The following is a 20,203-nucleotide window of genomic DNA, read 5'->3' as shown; positions in this document are numbered from 1 at the left end:
GTTATTGGCTTTTGAAAGCAGAAAAAAGCCCCTATCAATATTTTATTGAATATAATGATCTGTGATGTTTTTGTCTGTGAATATGCAAGGCAGTGAACCAGAGTTGTCTGAGACAGACCAGTGTCAATGCTGTCAAAACCAATGCAGCACCTCCAAATACAGGCAGTGAAATGTAAAGCAGAAAGCTCACTCAAACACTTTTTTCTTGAAGAGTGTGCAGTTTTCAGGCTTGCCTTAACCCCATGCTGTCTGTCAAGAGCACCTGGGAGAAAACGAAAGACATTTTCCAAAACAAAGCAGGTCTTTCTAAGAACATTTTGAAACAAGTTTCCATGATCTGCCAAAGTTGCAGAACAATAGCAGAATCTACTGGATGGAAACATCTCAGTGAAATATACTGCCTAAATATTTTTGTGCTGTTACTTGTTTAAATAAATAAACAAATAAATAAATAAAAATAGTAATAATAAAAAAGCTAGATTTTCAGTTTGTTTAAGGCAAAGGTAGAAAAAATCAGATTATGTTAAATATTGATTTAGAACCTTCACACTCATCATTCAAATCTGAAAATGTGAACCGTCTCTGCTTTAACCAGAGTGTAAGTTAGTAATTCAGGCTATAATTCTGATTCTACATATTCACATTATTGCATTATATTCAACGACAAAGAACAGATAGGCTATTTACTGTGCATATACAATGCGTAAAAACTCTCTATCTTGAAATAAGAGTTGCACTGGTAAAATAAATACCTACCTCCATCTTTGACAGATAAAGACCCAATTCAAAGGATAACAACAAGGTAAGTGCTTAAGCAATAAAGTCAGGACCTAAGAAAAGAGCAGGCTCTAGCAGGAAGGTGTTGCATCCACAGTAGGTGCATATCAAGTGTTTTATAAAATCCTAAACCCATCAAACGCATGAGATGAAGAATCTTAAGAAATCGACACGTGCTTTTTGCTTCACAGTCTGTGATTTTACATGTTGTACCTGAATACCTGATTCCACATCTGGATGAGAAAGAAGGAAGTGCAGTTTAAAAAGCAAATCATATACCAGGGAGGACTGAAATTACCTTTGACAGAAGAAAAATATGTAACAGTGATGCAGAACTGTAATTCATGCAACATGACCTAATTATTTTAAAGGAAATGCTAGCAGCATTTTAAAAGCCTTTGGATACACAATTGTTAAAATTTAATGCTGGTGTTTGCATGTATCAGAATTTATGGAAATCTATGTGAAATTTTCACTTCTGTTTCATCCAGGTCGACTCTGAAGCAAGACTGTGACCTCAGTAGGGTTATTCAACTTGATGAAAATTTTAAATAAAATAAATAAGTAATGCCAAGTCATAGCTCATTTGCAGGACATCAATCATACATTTGTAACTTGTGGATTAAATAAATGCAAGGAAGAAAAAATAACTCGAGGTCCAGCAGAATTTAACATTTTATGATTGTTCTATTAATTTCTTATATGAACACAGCACATTTTCTCAGTCTAACCCAAAAATAACCAGACATTCCTCCCCAGGTGCAATACAATTCAGTAAGATGCTTCTTTCAGGGTTCTTTTTAATCTAACAATAAATGAATAGAAAATGTCCAGCATATTACTTTTAGTATGGTGTTCTCTCTCTGAGATGGAGTGCTTCCTCAGCCACCTCTTTGCAGAGATGTGCTTCATGGTTTGGCAAGATTCAACTCATCTGATAGGGATGAGAAACTGGTATGAAGAGCCAGTTCACCAGGCACTCTCTGACTTTTCTCTGCATGCTCTGCACAGACCTGCAGGCCCTCCCTGATCTACATGGGGGACAATTTTTACTGGCTACAGTGGAAGAGGCAGCACACTGAAGGTATCACCCTATCTGCCTTTCATCTACCTGTAAACTCCTTTTTGTGACTGTAGAAGGAAGTAACCTTGGTTGCTAAAGTTATCACTAAGTTATGGGCAATGGCTCATAAACTGAATCTTGCTTTCATGGAAAACACCTTGACACACACCTGGATAATTCAGAAGCTGCTCAGGCTGGCATAGCAGTGGGGTTTGACACTGCCTTTCCACTTGAATGATTCCTACTCAGCAAACAGAGCTAGGAAAAGAGGTCGTCAGGGAGGGAAGGAGAGCCCTCAGTGTGCAAGGCCACCACAATATGCAATGTTCCTGTTGCCCGAATATTGAGATGGGATAAGGCTTGTAGGAGAACTGCTTCTCATTTCCACTACTTCTGTCACATTTTAAGAGCTCTGTATGGAACTGTTGACTGGTTTTTATGCTCTGAGTGGTTTGCTTCCATCATTTATTACCTAGCAGCCATCTGAGATGACAATGCCTAGCACCACGTGGTAAAATGACACCATGATGCCCATTGCCTCCCCTGATGACATGTGAATGACCATGCCCTGCTCTCACCCTGAAGACAGAATGTCTTTGCAGGATAGAAATGAATGTCACACCTTGTGCTCTGGCACCAAACAAAGTCAGTGACGAACTTTTGCTCTGCAAAGATAGAGCAAGAATTAGGTAGTAAACATTATTCTGATTTTCTTCTGACCCGGAATAATCAAAACACTTCAGCTGAAGGAGATCTCTTCCCAAAATTGCAGCACAGATGATATGAGCTAAATATTGAAACATAGGTACAACTTGTCCCTCTGCATACCTAACTGATGCCGTTTTGCTTTCTTGCCTTTTTTGCTTATATATTCTCTGTATTCTTTACAGACAATTCTTTATTTGTAGCCAATTGTATTACTGGCTAGTTTTCCCAGTAACTTTTCATGCCCTTCTCTAGGCAGAAAGACAAATCTTTCTATATGGCCCTTGTCCTGGCTTGGTTCTCCCTGGCTGCCAAGGTTGAGAACAACTCTTTAAGACACATTTGCATAAACAAAGTACAGCCAGTATCAACAGAGAGGTCCAAAGAAAGGGTGTGACCTGGAGGAGGGGAATCTTATCACCACTTGTCCTCCTAATTGGTGCTTTTTGTCAATTATGCTAATTTGCCAAACTCATTAAACTGTATTCACCCTCATAGGGATGAGTTTTTGTGACCATTCTTCCATAACTGCCTCAGAAGCTCCAATAAAGATCCACTTTTGTATTACCTCTTATATTAATATTATCTAGAACGTGTGTGTTGTTTGATTTCTAGGTTGAAAAAGGCATCAAACCCCTCCTCTAGTACAAGAAAGAGTAGATGTTATCCAAAAAGCTGTGCCCTGCAAGACAACATCCCAAGGTTGTATCTTCTCAGAGGCAGGAAAATACTTTCAAAGCTTCAATGACAAGCTTTGCACCCCTCTTTAGTAGAAGACCTGAATCTGGCCAATTAATGATAAATAAAACAGAAAAAATAAAACACGAGGACTCATTAGCTTAGATCTTACAATGGTATCCTTTGCTAAACTCACCTAGTACCTGACATTACTGCTGAAATGTACTGACCTGTCTACTTCCACTCAGTATCTGTAACATCATCTTTCCATTATTCACCCTTAGGGCTGTATTTAACTAATGGAGAGAGTTTTAGTGCTCCTGACACTGAGAGACAGATACCTATGGCTATAGTCAGTCTTGGTGTAGCAGCTGTCCACAAATTCTGGCTCCAGTGTAGGGGTCAGTTAGCATCAGCTTACAGATTTCTGAGCTTTAATTTATTTATTGAGGCCAAATGACTTCAGTAGGAGCTGCAGTTATTCAACACTTCTCAAACCAGGCAATTTTATTTAGAACCCTAGAGAAAGGAGTCAGTATCTGAGTTTTAGGCAGTGAAATTTTCATCCATTGAGAATGAAACTGGTGGTGTAATTTAGGCAGGCATTCTGCTCTTGGCTCCACAGGCTTCTGCTAATCATATTTAGATCTAACCTATACCACGCCACAGCTGACTCAGTCTTTGGACTTCCTTGATTTACCATTGCCAGGTTAAAGCTAATTTCCACCAGGGGTGATAAACATGTTTTTCACAGGGAACCAGATTCAATCCATGGTGCACCAAGTCAGTGCCTGCCATTTGCTGAATGCAGTGTGCTGTGCTGACAGGGGCAGGGGTAAGCAGAGCATCAGTGGTATGGAAACCACGGAGTGTTGAATCAGTGTCCTTGTTGCTTTGCCAACGAATCAGCTTTTGAGAGGAAATATGTGGCCCATATTTCCCAAAGCATAGTCTGTCTGGTGTTTGCAGCTCTGGAAGAATTGTCGAGTTTAGCAATCTAGTTATGATTAATCCTGCAGGCAAATATATGCAAATCAGAATTATAAAATCATTTAGGTTGGAAAAGATGTTCAAGATCATCAAGTGCAACTGTTAACTTAATGCTGCCAAATCCACCACTAAACCATGCCCCTAAGTGTCACATCTACAGGTCTTTGAAATACCTCCAGGGCTGATGGCTCTTTCACATCCCTGGGAAGCCTATTTCAATTTGGGGCAACTCTTTCAGTGAAGAAAATTTTCTCATATTCAACCTATCCCTCCCCTTGTGCAACCATTTCCTCTTGAAATTGCTTCCTACTCAGGAGAAGAGGCCCACCCCTGTAGCCCTGGTTCGTGCCTGAGATGTTTGGTTTTCTGAAATTACTTTCCCAGAGAATTTTCTGTAAACAAGAGACATGTTTTTGAAATGGCAAAATTGTTTACATTTTTTCCCTGAGAGGGACTTCTTAATATCCCTCTGGTCTGACCAATGTGATTGAAGAAGTTTGTCTTCTTGTCACCAATCAAATTGGTCTGTGTAGAATAGTATAAAAAGGGAAACACATCCCAAGAATAGAGAAGTCATTTTCAGCCTTCTGAAGTCGGAGTCTTTGTGTCATTGTAGTGTACAACAGCGTCACACCCCCACCTGGCCAAAACCTCCTGTCAGGCAGCTATAGTGAAGATAAGTTCTCCTAAGCCTTCTTTTCTTCAGGCTAAAGAACCACAGTTCCCTCAGCTGCTCCTCATGAGATTTGTTCTTCAGAGCCCTCACTAAATCCATTGTCCTCCTCTGGACATGCTCCAGCACCCCAATGCCTCTATAGTGAGGGGTCTAGAACTGAACACAAGATTTGAGGTGCAGCCTCAGCTCTGCCAAGCACAGGGAGACAATCACTGCCTGGTCCTGCTGGCCACGCTATTTGTGATCCAAGTCAGGATGCCATTGGCCTTCTTGGTCCCCTGGGCACATGCTGACTTAGCAGTCAGCCAGCACCCCCAGGGCCTTTTCCACTGGGAAGCTTTTCAGTCACTCTTGTTCAAACTTGTAGTTCTGTCTGGGATTGTTGTGAGCCAAGTTCAGAGCCCAGCACTTGTTGCCTTGCTGGATCTCCTACAATTGGCCTTGGTCCATCAATCCAGCCAGATCCCTCTGCAGAGCCCTCCTGTCCTCCAGCAGATCAACACTCCTGCCCAACCTGGTTTCATCTGTGAATTGATTGAGGGTGCACCCAATCTCATTGTCCTAATTGTTGATGAATATATTAAACAGAACTGGGTCCAAGACTGAGCCCTTGGGAACACTTGTCTGCCTACTGGATGTAGCTCCATGAAATCGCTCTCTGGGCCCAGCCATCCAGACACTCTTTACCCAGTGAAATTTGTGTGCTTCCAAGCCATGAGCAGCCTGTTTCTCCAGCAGAGCTCTGAAAGTCTGTGTGAGGGGAAATGAGAATACAAAACACATGCTCCAAAATGTTATCCTTCTTTCTCACTTCACTTCCAAGGTTTTCCTGATTTTTATTTTTCTGATTTTATTTTTCTTATTTCTTCTGTATTGCACATAAGTCTCTGTCTTCTTATTATTGCTGTTACAATGTGAAAACAACATAGATAAATCATTTTTGTATGTTTTAACTGGCCTAAAGATTCATTCATCCTTGTGGAAATTGTTGCATACACTTATGTGCACACACACCTCACTAGTTTAAAAATCTTTCCAAATATAATCTGGAAAGAAAGTACTTTGCTCTTTATACATTTAGAAGCAGGCTCATTTTTCTTCCCAATTATAGCAACTACACAAAGAAGCAATAAGTCTCAGAAGATTTGTCACAAATCCTCCAAGTCCATGACAGTTTCAAAGAAAACCATTGGTTTCCTTCAAAGCAGTAGTCTGCAGCTGCCTGATAAAAGGCCACAACCCAGTACAAGGTAATCATTAGGCAGACATTATTATTATTTTCCTAATTAGCCAAAAATCATTGGATTTCCTTTGATCCAAGTGGCTTCTTCCTGCTGAGCAATCATTTTATCTTGCTTATGTTGACAAACATACGAGTCACCAATTGTGCCTCAATTATCATTTGACAAGGACAATGTTTTCTTCTTCTTGTTGTGGGAAGAGAAGGCTATGAACAAGAAAAAATCCAAGGAGGCTCAGAATACAACTGACCTTTCTTTTCGCTTCAGCTGATCTGGTGACAAACCTCACCAAATGAACAGGATCTGCAGAGAGCTATGAAGTCACTGTTCAGATCCTGGGGGGAAGTGTTAATGCAGAATTCTACAGTAAGCCTCACGTAAAATAGACTGAAAATATTCCTGCTACAACTGAAACGTAGAGAACTCTGTGTTCCCAAAAAGGGACCCCACAGCATTCCCCCTGCAACACTGTCTAACTGTCAAAATGTGGCTAAATTTAACAGAGAGTGCTCAGGGCTGAGAAAAAATATTTTGTGAAATGTAAAGAGTGAGATAAATTCGTACAATTCAAATCCCCAAATTTAGTTTGAAAGGCATTTCAAAACTCAGCTCTCTACATAGGGAGTATTTTTTTAAACTAAGTACAGGAAAATCTGGCATAAGGATGTGTATATGTGGAAGTTTATTTATAGCTATTGCTAGTGATGGGTACGAAATTTTTTGGTCTTTCAGTAAGCTGGTCTTTAGGCTGCTCAGATGTTAAAAAAAAAAAGTCTAAGCTAAGTAGACTGTTATACCAGTTCCTGAATTTAAAACCAAGCACTGTATTGTTTTCTAAGGGAGTTCCAGCATGTTTCTCAAAATTTCTTCTTGGTTGTTGCACACTGCTCTTTTACTTGTCAGTTTAGCATATCACAGCATTTTTTTTTTTTTTAATTCATTTTATGAATTAGTATTACCATACCTCCAGGGAGGAAATAAATAATGGAATGCTGATATGGAGAAAAAAGAATCACAGGAAGCATGTAGGAATAAGAAAAAGCATTCTAAAAGGTGTAAAATTATTAATTTTTGGTATTGATAATTTGGAGGCAGACAGACAAGTACCTCGCTCAGTTTCTATATATGACTTAAAATAAGTGAGGCAAGCTGCTGAATTTATGATATTAACATCTGTGTCATCAAGATAGGTTCTATGTCAACCTTTAATGTCTTTATATTGAGGGGTTTTCATTTCCTAAGAAAAACAAGAACAGGCAGGGATGTGTATGAAAAATAATGCATTCTACCACTTTTATAGAAAAGGATAAGTATTTCATTATTAAGGCTTTCATTATTAAGTGAAAAAAAAAAAAAAAAAAAAAACACCAAACCTAAACAAAACAAAACAAAACAAAAAAAAACCCACCAGATTGAAGTGCATCTTCACTATTTGCTTAAACATATATTTTTTGTAGGGAGATAATAGTGATTGCTTTACTCTTTTATTTACAGGCAGTTTAAATTGCCTCTCAAAAATATAGTTTATAGGTTGAATGATCTCAGATAGTTTGTGAAATTATGGCTGTGTTCTTTGTACTGAGGCTTACATATCCTGCAGCAACAGCCCTACCATCTCTTTGCAGCTTGCTGTACTGTTGCTAAGAATCTAGAAACAGACACGTCAGTTTTAATTTTAAAGAGACTGCATTTTTTCCTCTGCTTTAATAAATCAATCTTGTACTGCAATGTTGGCACTCCTTTAAATGGGTCAGGAAAAAGTGTGTCCTTAATTCACCTCATGCAGCCTGATTGCTGATCACCAATAATTTGATTAGCTGCACCACAAGAATTTATATGGTTCAATAGATGTAAGCATGACCAACCACATCCAAAACATCAAAGTCAAGAGGATTCTTCCTTCTCCCTAAATTTTCTGGAACTAGAACAGCCTGTTGGTGGACTGTGCTCCCAGCTCAGGACATCCTGTCCCCTCTGCTTTCAGCAAATTATTTGTCACATGAAAGCATCTGGGGCTGCAATTTTAAATGAGCTATGACTACAATCTGACTTTAAGCATAAATACAAAATTCATTGCCAAACAGAATATTTAGGGCTCTGACTAAGCAAACTCTGGAGGAATTATAGCCACTGAGCCCAGCACTGTCAGGATTTCCTCTTTGAGTGTTTGGAATGGTACTGGGCACTTTTAAAGAATTTGGCATTTGCAAGGACATTTCTAATAGTGCTCAGCCATTCAATTCAGGGATGTAAGGATTTTTTTTTTCACCCAAAATGCATTTAATTAAAGAATCTTTTAAACAAAAAAGTGAGGAATGCTTGCTCAGTATCTTTGGTGTTCTCCTTTCTCAGCCAAAGCCTGGCTTGCAGAAATGATGACATTTAATAGCCCAGCTTCTCCACTAAGCATGCGTGATAAAGCAGAGCTCAATGGAACATGCAGTCATTACATAGGAATACTTATAGGCATAGTGGTTTGGTTTACTCTATCCATCCTTCATACCTTCTGCACATTTGCTTCTTGTACAGTGGGCTGCATTGAAAGGCCTTGATAAAGCACTTAAGTCCTTTCCTGGTACAGCTGCTCACAGAAACTTAATTTCAGCACTGCATAGGGGAGTTTCTATGTTCACCTCATTTTTAAATTTGCTCAAGCAAGTATTTGGGTTGGAATGGTTTCCTACGCTCACCCAAGGCAAAGAAAGAGTCTTGTGGGATGTAGCTGAACACCAATAGTTAAACAGCGAATGACAGTCACTAAGTGCTCACCATGGCATCAGAGAAAAAAAAATCCATAATTGCTCCAGTTTAATAAATATATGCAAAAGATTAGTTTAAGAGAGTAACAGTTTGGTTATAAAGATTTTGCTATCTAATTTTTGGAATAAATTATTAATTTCAGTTTATTATCCTAGATGAGAGCAGAGATAAAGATTTTTTGTTTGTTAAAAGGAAAAAAAAAGTCAAAGAAAAAACCCATATAAATAAGGATCAAATATAAATAACTTTTCTGACTCGAATAAAACTAAAACCTTATATGCTGTGCCTTACCACAAGATTACTCAGTTTTATTTTCTTCCTGGTAATGCTACAATTTTGTTACAAAGATAAAGTGATGACAAAATGATTGTAGTTTTATAAAATGTATATAAATGTCCTTCTGGTTTTGATTTTGGTGTGAAATCCCATATTTCTCACTTTCATTTTTGTTTTAGAACCTTACTGATTTTTAAAGGTTTCCTATCACTTCATGCATAGAAACTTTGACAGAGGTAGTTCAGAATGTGAAGAACAGGGGAACACCAAGTTCCTAAAACAACAGAATTATGCATCTTAAATATGTTTGAGTTTAAGAATGCCAGAAGGACATGAAAGCTCTGTTTCTATCTTGCCTGACAAAGAATAAAATTAATAGCTTGGATGAATGCAGCATACCCACAAAGGACAATCAGAGTAAATCTATAATGGGCTGAAATTCAGTGAGAGCAATAAAGCGGTCACAGTGATTTGAAGGAAATGAGAAATAATTTGAATTTTTTTTGAAAAAAAAATCTATAATGATTTTTTTTTTTAAATTATGCATGTTTACTCTTGTATTACTTTATCTGATATTGCTATAGCTGTTACACTGCTCTGCCTAACATTTCAGTGACACATATTACAAGTATGTCATTGCGAACAGAAGAAAATTATTATATATATTTATCCTCATTTTCAAGAACAGTCTACAGAGAAATAGAGGAATTAAAGGAATGGCAGGTGGTCACATCAAAGGACAATGGTATTTACCATAGGTGGATTTTTATTCTCCACATACATTTGTTTCCCACTCACAACGAAGGCACAGGATATCTGGACATCTCAGAGCATTGAGTGCTTCCTGAAACAGGACAGAATTGCTGTCAGGGCCCTTGGCAGCCAGTCAACCCCCTGCAACAAGAATTCAGTGTCAAAACTGCAGCTCTCCAACCCCCCAAAAATCTCTGCCCTGTACCCCAAGCCAGTTTTGTTGAGCTTATTTCCCACCCATATCCCCAACATGTAACATGGGGCACTTCCATGGCACCTCAGCTTGTGAGCACCTTCCTCATCCCCAGGGCCCTGCTTGCATGTCACAGGCATGTCTGACCCTCGTCATCCTCACTGGGCCTGAGCCATACCCCAACCCACAGACCAACCACCCTGTCCCAGCCTCAGCCTATCCCCAGGGAGTTGCCCAGGGCTGGGCTTCCCTTTTTCTGCTTCTGCCTGGAATGATATGAGTTGGGCTGCCAGGGCCTGCCATGCCACACCAGAGAGATCCCTCTGCTCCCCTGAGAGACCACAGTGATCAGAGTGCCTTGGCACACTTGCATTGTAATAAATTTGGGGTGTGTGATTCACATTGAGGGTTTCCAGGCAGCTGATTCTCCCTCTCTACTCTGCTTTGGTGACACTCCACCTGGAGAGCTGCATCCAGCTCTGCAGGGATCTGCAACAGAAGGATGTGGATCTGTTGGAATGAGTTCAGAGGAAGGCCCCAAACATGATCAGATGTCTGGAGCACCTCACCTACGAGGGAGGGCTCAGAGAGTTGGGGTCTCAGCCTGGAGAAAAGAAGGCTCTGGGGAGACCTTATAGCATCCCTACAGTACCAAAAGAGGCTACGAGAGAACTGGAGAGGGACTGTTCACAAGGCATGTAGTGATAGGAGAAAGAGCAATTACTTTAAACTAAAAGAGGATAGATTTGGGTTATGTATTAGGAAGAAATTCTTCCCTATTAGGTTGGTGAGACATGAGAAGACGTTTCCCAGAGAAGTTGTGGGTGTCCCACCCTGTTAGTGTTCAAGGTTAGGTTGGATGGGGCCTTGAGAAACTTGGTCTAGTGGAAAGTGTTCCTGCCTGTGGGGAGGTTTGTAACTGGATAAACTTTACGGTCCCATCCAATCCAAACTGTTCTATGATTCTATGAAATGCCAGCTGAAGACACAGCCAGGACATGCATGTAATGGTAAACCCCACACTGCCAATGCTGTTCACAGTAGGGCCTGCAAGTGCCTACAATATGAAATGTAGTTTCACTGAGTTGGATATGGGACTTTCCATCTGCTCAGACAGAGATTAACTATTGTCTCTTTCCATTTTGAAGACAAACAACACAGATGAGGCCTTTTGGTGGCCTGCTCCTCTTTCCCAGTCTCTCTTTCCATACAGTGCTGCACTCTGCCAGCTCATTTTTGCAACCAAACTGTGCATGGAGAGGCAGAGCAGACCCTGAACTCAGACAGCAAGGACAGGCAACCACCAGACTCCTTCCTTCAGCCAGCAGCACCTCAGCCACCCAAGCCAGATCTGGGACCAAGCACGCACCAGTTCTACGTGACTGAAGCAGCAGAATGGTGTGAATCCCAAAGGACGTGTTGTGCTTTTGCAGTCACACACTAGAAGAGCACCTGCAGTGAGACAGAGTTTCAGAATACCAGTGCTCACTGCCTGCTTTTAGTCTCTTTAAATAAGTCACTGTGCCCATACTATGTAATGTATTTAGACAGGAAAAAAGTGGTCATCAGAAACAAGAGTTTACTACCTTGTAGAAAAACCATGAGTTGGATGAAACACAATCTCTCTCTTTTCTGTTGCGTTTTCTCTGTTGATTTTTCACCAGAAGTCCAGGATTAGTTTAACAGACATGTGAGATATTGCCCATTACCCACCAGCTGGAAAGGACCAAGGCATTCAGCAACTGACATAAAAGTGTATTCAGACACAATATGCACAAATGTAGATTTATTTATGTCTTGCATAGAAGGCAGTAATTATTTAAACAGCAGATAAGTCACTGAAAATTTTATTTTCTTGTTTGTTTCAGCTGTCTCAAAGGGAAATCAGTGGTACACATGCTCTTTAAATTGTGCAGCTGAACTTTATCCACTTCATACGACAACTGTGCTTCAGTGAAACAGCAGAGTGCCAGATAAACCTCCAGAGCAAATGAGCTGCCATTACTGCCCCAGCTGGTCACTGCAGCCACTTCATATTGGGTAAAGGAGTGGGCTTGAGGCACATAGTTGAAATTATTATCACTGGGATTTTTCCTGTCATACCCTCTTTAATAATTCAAAACCAAGAATTTGATAATTATCCTGAATCTGTGTTAACAATAGTATCCATCCAATTAAAACACTTGCTAGATTTCATAAGTAGCTGCAGCTGCCTCAGTTTTGATATGAAGTGACTGCACCAAAACTAGATCAGCTATAAACAGCAAGGTCATGTTTTGTCAGTGTGAAGAGAACAGTGGGTTCCTCATAAACTTGGATTTACCCTATAATGACCTGGGAGGAGACAAGATAATAAGACAAATATGGCTTAGTTCAGTGGGACTGTGTGCGGAGAGGTAATCAAAGAACCTATGGCAATCTGAATGGTTCCAGAAAAAAATTTCAGCAGACCTATGATGTCTGGAAGTTCTACAATGCCCTGAAGAAGTAATGGGCCAAATTGTTATCAAGTAGCAGGTCAGAATGAAGAGAAAACCCCATAAACCTCTTGGTTCCATACTTGCATTTGGATTGACTTTTAGACATATCTTTTTAGTAGACAAAGGGGAATAAGAACAAATCAGGCTCTGTGTCATATAGATTCTCAACACAAAACAGTATACAAAATATATGGATAGTATGAAAATGAAATCAAGTCTATCTTGCTCTTTGATAATTTTCTAGTCATTCACCAATATCAGTGAAGTGTCAAATGAGATCCAGGTAAGTCATGCCCTTGGGATTTTGTTTATATTTGTTCTTGTTTTGTATTTGTCTGCATGACTATATGGTCATGCAGTTTCATAAACTTTCTAAAAGCTATCTTAAAACAATTTACTTTTTTTGCCTGGGATATATTATTTGGAAGTCCACTAGAATTTTTTTCGCCTTCCTAATCTAAATTTATTAATGATAAATGAGTGTTCAGTCTGATCTTTGAATCATACTTTTCAACCAGAAAATCGTTTTTTTGGAAACACTGAGATAAGACTATAAATTAGGCTTGTTAAAGAGGAAATCTACACTGGAAAGCAAAGAGTCTATTGTTAAAAGCAGACAGACATGCTTTCCAAATATACCAAGAGAATTGCACAACTGTTTTCCACAGAGAAGCTGTGGGATTTGAGTACATTTTTATGCTCTGAAAACTCTAAAAATGTTCTGCATCCCTCTAAGGATGTACCTTCTCCCCACCACCTCTCTGGAGAATTTCATATACATAGAGAAGAGGAGAGTTAAAAAAAATATACAAGGTTTTTCACAAGGGAAAATGCTTTGGGAAAGAGGCACAATTACCTGCTACCGTCTCCTGGTTCTGTTTTTGAATTCTGAAAGAACTTCTACACTTCTTACTCTTTCTATGTCATGTAAATAGGTCACAAACCTCTTGTGTCTGACTTCGGCAAAAGGCACAGAGGGAGGGAGGTCAAGTCATCTGAGCTCTGACGTTTTGCCCTAACTCATTAACATGAAGGAAGTCATCTGGGTGTCTGTTGGGCTGCTCTGTGCTTAAAACTGGTCCTGAGTCCAACTCCTTGCTTTTTGTCTCCGGGTTCTCAGGAAATTAATTGTATATGACCACAAGACTACAAAATAGCAAAGTTTCTAAGATCATGCCAAAAAGAAGGAGGCTAACATATCTGTGCAAGGTGATCCACACAGAGGTGATGGCCAAACTGAGACCCTACTGCAAAGCTGGTTTGTGAGCTACTAGTGCCCTCTCGCTTGGCCATCCTACTGAGAATTTCCAAAGAACTGAGCTGCAAATGGGTCTTTCTACAGAGCGTTCACCTGTACCACATGTCAACTCAGAGGCTGACCCAGCTCAAAGGACCTTTACTATGGCACAGCCCCAAATATCCTGTGACAATTGCCTTAAAATAAAAAAATGGGTCATTCCTGCAGTCATATTCAAGGGAGCAATTGTTATGCACTGAGGTAAGTGTCATTACAGGAATGGACTATTTTCATGAGCAAGTGTTTGAAACTCTCTCCTCAGGAGAGTAGGTGCATCCCTCTAGCTTCTCTCTTCTCACAGGGCCTCTGTTTGGTGTAACAATCATTTACTTGAACTATAAAGCCCACCTTTCATGTGGTCTATTCAGTTTTCCAATCGATTTTAAAGAAAGGTCTTTGTCTAAAGACACTGTAAGAGATTTGAACTATGTCAGGAATGCCCCCTGTGAGTTCAAATCACATTACTTTGCCCACTAGGCTCATTACAAAAAGCAAGTTGAACCTAAGGCTTTCTGAATTCACCTGAGAAGCCAAGATTGGACCACAATAAAGAAGGGCAGTGTGGTTCTCTTGATAGGTCCAGGAACATCTCTGTTAACATCCTCAGGATTTATTGTATCTATAGATAGAAGGAACAATTTTTAAATGCAATTCCTGAAACTCAGGTGTCTGTATCTCTGCCAACTTTAAATACTACATTAAACATAGCTTTATGTGTCATGTGTCTAAATTCAGACATCCTAGTTTTAAGGATGAACTTATAAAGGGGGCAATACATATCCAAGAGAAGACAAAAACACTCACTTAGAGTACTTTTGATTTCTTAGAAATACTTTTTAAATCGTTATAAAAGGCCATGGAAATATTCTTCCTACTTGCATATGAATAAGACTATCTTGTAAGAATAACATTATCAGAATTTAAGGGGGTGATCTTTATTTTCTTCTAACGCCAATTTAGTAAAGTGTCTTCTTGATTTACATAATATCATGAATAGCACTTCCTGAACTGTTCATGACAGAGAACAGGATAACCAGAAAATGGCTCCAATTACAGTCATCACACAATAAAACATTGTGCAGGCAATAGTTTAAGATTCCTCACCGTTTTGTGCATTATGTCACTCTCACCCAGACAAAACACCTGGAAACTGCTACCAGATCTGTGCAGTGGCACTTCACACTTTTTCTATGTGGTTGAAAATACCTCATAAAGTACTCAGCTAAATCACAGATAATTAGGCTCTATTGTTTAATTCAGCACAACATAATACTATTATATCACTTCAGCATAACTGGTCAACTGGTTTTGTGTCAGAACAGAGTCACTGCTTTAAAAATGCAAATGAGAAAGCAGTCCCATCGTGTGGAGCAAATTCAGAACATTTTGGTTATAATAAGCAAAGTAGATGGAAAGGTTAAGAAGTGTGAGATTTTTATCGGGGAACAAAATCAAATCAAATTAATCAAATACATGTCCATCATTCCCCCTGTGGGTGTGTGTCTGGAGAGGAGGGTTGAAAGCTCCATTTTTGTTATTTTTGTCTCGTAAAAGGAAAGCATGAGCCAAATACTGATCTCATCTGTATTCTCAAATCTTACTGACTTGCTCAAACTCTTCTGCAAAGTTTGCCAACAAAAAGCTGACATGCAAGACAAAACTTTAAGGAAATCAATGCCAAATAATTGCCCAAGCCATAAGAAAGAATAAGCTTGCCAGTATGTTATGTTCTACCAACACTGTGGTGAGCTGTAAACCTAAAATCTAGGGGAATGAAACAGCCCTTATTGTGCATAGTAGGCTTTATATAACAGCAGGCAGCACAAATCATTTCTCTACTGCAGTTCAATAGCTAGTCATTCCTTCTCTTCTATATTCAGTTCTGCACCAGAGCCATGACTTAAATGCTATGCTGCTGTCAGTTAGTTGGCTCTCCTTTCCTGGGCTGCCAAAGGGGATGCTTACAAATGAAGCTATTGTCCCAATAATCAAGCATCTCCTGGTGGGACAGTATATGATAAATTTTTGAGGACATAGCCGCAGCATAAAACGTGCTCTATTTTACACCAGATATTGTCATACAAGGTTGTCCTTCTTTTTCTTCACTTTTATAATTTAAGTATTGTTAGACAACTAAAAAGTGTCAGAATTGTAGGTGTGCCTTGCAATGTAACACTGTAGGCTCATGGATAATATCAACTATAAATTGCAAAGATACAGATAACCTAATTCCATTGAAGCAATTCTAAAAGGTATGCTGAGTATTGACAGAAATTATTAATTGGACTGTACTTGCCCTAAAAACATGGATTCCTTTTAAATCTGTTCCAGGGAAGATTTTAAATGCCTTATCCAAAGATAAACATCTTCCCATATTTAAGGACAAGCGAAAAGCTATTGCTTGACATGTGTGCATGGTTTAATTGGTATTTCAGGTACAAGCCAAACATATGAGGTAGTTGCAAATTTCTAAAATAAAAGTATTGAAAACCACAAGGGATAAAACTCATCTGAAAGTCAATATTTCTTTCAAAGAATATTGGTTCCAAACATGAAAGCAAGGCCCAGATACCCACTTCCTATCTCCATGGCAGCCACAGAATCTAGGTCTAGGTTCCACCAGTAACAACCCCTTCTCACAGTCTTAAAAACAATTTTACCATAAGCCACTTTAGGGAAAAATATTACTTGTTGATTAAAAAAAAAATCTCTATTGTAATGATCTTTCAAACTGAGAAATAAGGTCTGATCAACATATTCAAGTAAAATAGATCATGATACAGAAACACAGAGGGTAGTCAGTGCCTTATCTAGTCAGTGCTGGACAAAGCAAATAATGCCATGGATTATGCTGCAAGAGTGACATGGTATCAGCTCCTGCAAGTCAGTGGATACAACAATTCTCCTCCCTTTGTGCTAGAAATAAGAGATTCCACTAGTTCTATAGTACTAGAGGAATATTTCCCAAATTTCATTTTCCTGTAGAATGGTTTTTTGAATCATGAGTCACAGCTACTGCAACTATCAAACCTTCAAGCCCAAAGCATTTTCTTCCTAGGCAAGCTATTATTGCAGGTATTCAGTAGATATTGTGATTCTTGTCTTATTGCTTTATAAAACTATATTAAAATACTTTTCCTAGTAATTTTTTTTCCCTTCAGTATCTAATGTCCTCCCTTAAGGATAGAATGGTCACTTCAGGTATTCTGATGTGAGATTTAACAGGAAGAGGGTAATGCCTAAAACTGAGGGCTGATAGTCCAAACTGCTGCTGAAAGGCATAGAGGGAAAGAAAAAATTCTGTTGTGCAGGACAAGAGTTATAAGTACTCAATAGATGCCAGCTCAAGCTTTCAGAAGAATTAGTACAAGATTCTTTGCAGGGAATAAACTAAAACTTACACTCATTAATGTCTTTAAGTTCCCTGGAGCATATATACAAGCATAATCTGTTATGGAGAAGCAGAAAACTGAGACCTTGCAAATTGTTACTTGAAACCAAAACATTAGGAATGCCACCATGTTCTGTGACTCTAACCATGACAATATCTGGAAATTTTTAGAACTTCTAGTTCAATTTTTATTCAGCTTTCACATGGAGTTTATGGCTCAGTGTTTTCTGACTAACATGTTCTTGTAGTTCTCTTGTCAGCTGTATGGAAAGATTCTGATTTCATTCTTGACTATTTTCCTATTGCTTTATGATGCTGAAAAATATACTGATAATAATCTCTGTCTTTTCTATTGCCACACTATATGCCTGGCAAAAAATTCTGATCAATGTGTTCAGTTAAGATTTTAGAAGCAAAGATTTTCTCTGCATCAACAAGCAGAAAAATTATTTTGTGATTTTCCTGTACATATTCGCTACTCTGATTAAATCAGTAGATACATCTTTGAATTCTCATGAGACTATCAAAGAGCTTAATAATGTGGGTTATAAAAACCAAAATATTCTTTCAATAGGTGTTGAAATAAGTTTCATCAGTTCTTCTAGTTACTTCCCACACTCCTTAGCCATGTTGCCTACAAATAACATATCCAGAGACACACCACAAGTTTATAGAGATCTGCCTTATTCATGCGAGTGGTCCAGGACAACTGTGTTGAAAGACACATGTCCATTTGGTTAAGCATGAAGACAAGAAGGGAAGAAATTTTTGAATATACAACCTGTCTTTAATAATGAGTCCTCAGCATCAAATAGCAGCATATGAACACTCTTACTGACATTTCAGTTCAACATCTCAAATATGACAGACCAAAGACATAATTTATTAACAGTTGGCAGTCTGGCACTGACTGAGGTCCAACTTATACTGCAGTGTGCTCTGATTTTTCTCTCTGTTCTTTCAGATTATTTTAACTTTCAGAAGAGCTTTGTCATTTGCTAGTACACTACTCTAATTCCAGACTTACTCCTGATTGTGTATTAAATACACTACATACACAATTAAAAACTATTTTCAAACATTACTGTAACAGGAAAAGAATAGGTAGGAATAAGCAATCTTAGGCAAAGCTTAATTCTTATGTCTTAGCTTCCTTCATTTTACAAGGATAAGTGATTTTGTCAGATTCCTCATTTTGTCCAGCTAGATTCAGTTTTGTACTTAAATTATTTTTAGGTAAGATTCCTCCACAAATGTTTCAAGATGTTCAACCTCGAGTCTGTGGTAACTACAGGTCTATCAAAAATAATTGATAGTGGAATGCTACAATTCCTTTTTTCCCCTCTTGAGATTAAAGTTTAAGCAATATCTCACACAGAACAGTAGGATTGTAAAGTTAAATGAAGACATAAATGACAATCCTGCATTAGATAAGGACTGAAACTATTTATGAACTCACTGTCTTAGCCAAGCAGAAAAGATCAGGTAAACAATCTCTCCTGGGGCTTCAGATCCTGGACAGGCTGCATCATGATATCTCAATATCTCTTCATACATGCAGAAGGACCTAAATGACTTCAGAGTTTTAGAAGATTCTCTTTAGACTCTTTAGAGATGAGTTCCTCTTTAGAAAACACATCTTAATTTTTTCAAAGAATTAAAGGGGAAGAAAGGAAAAAATGGACAATATCTCTTATCTCTTTCCATCAGAAGCCACCCTCCTCCCCTTTTTTTTTTTTTCTAATTTTTATTAAATCATAGGGTATCGAAAATTTGGCTCCTAAATCCTGCATTTGCTTTGCCACAAATTTACTGGCCAAACAGTTCTCAGATATCCTAGCAATGCCATGGGTTCTTATCCCTGAGCAGTAAAGAATAATAAAGGCAAGTGTAGATGAAATATACATGAGTGATAAATTCTGGATTTGCCACTCTGGCAGCATATTGCTTTTATGACTGAGATCCAGGTTACTTTAAGCCAGGCCATTTCAATTCAGTTTGCAGAAGAAAGACTGTGAAAACTTATTTTTCTATATGATAGAATTTTGCTATACTGATAGATGAAACAGCTTTGAATCAACAAGTTTAGGACATTTTGATTTGATTTCTTTTCATTTTACAGGGAGGGAGAAAAGGACATCACCAGTGATTTGCAGTGAGGTGGATCAATACAAAACAGTAGGCCAGGTCCATTAAATGCTTGAGGTTCAAATATCTATGTTTGAAATGTCAAAGAGCACCACAAGAGTGAATGATACAATTAAAATGCTTTGTTTTTATCAAATGGTGACAAGACATCAGTGCTTTTCTCATTCCTTCACTATTTATACTTGATTTTAATATTTTTTACTGAGGGTACCTTGCAATTTTTTTTTAATGAGAGATCTGAAGAAACATTCTTGAAAACATCTAGCAGTAGTACACAGAAAGCATGCTTATAAAGATCCCCTCACAATTCTGTTAACCAAGAAATATTTTTTGGCTGGGGAAGTATAATGCTTGAGAAAAATTACCTCAAACTTCTGTGTAATGGCCCAGCCTGCACACACTAAGACCAAGTTATCTACTGATGTACAAAGAACACAGGGGACACCTGGACTAGTAAGTCTTGGGCTGAAGCCCATTGGTCTTGATCATCAACTCTTTCTTTCAATTAAAAGTTTCAGGTCATCAAAAATCTTCTTTAGTGACCTACTGCATAGTGTAAAGTAGTGTTCCCTTCAAGGGAATGATTGTTTTCTTCCCCTAATTAATTTCTCAACCTCAGAAGCTGTAACAATTATCTGCTTTAATACAATATATTTTCCCCATCTTCTAGCAAAAACAGGATGTTCACAAATATACTTGAATAGCAGTTCACTGAATGTTGCATTACTATGAGTATACGAGCTTTAGAAAGCCACTACAAAGGGAGTTCCCAGTG

This window comes from Zosterops lateralis (assembly GCF_965231275.1).
Source record: "Zosterops lateralis genome assembly, chromosome: 1".
Taxonomy (NCBI): domain Eukaryota; kingdom Metazoa; phylum Chordata; class Aves; order Passeriformes; family Zosteropidae; genus Zosterops; species Zosterops lateralis.
The sequence above is the reverse complement of the archived record's forward strand: the minus strand, read 5'-3'. Positions refer to the sequence as shown.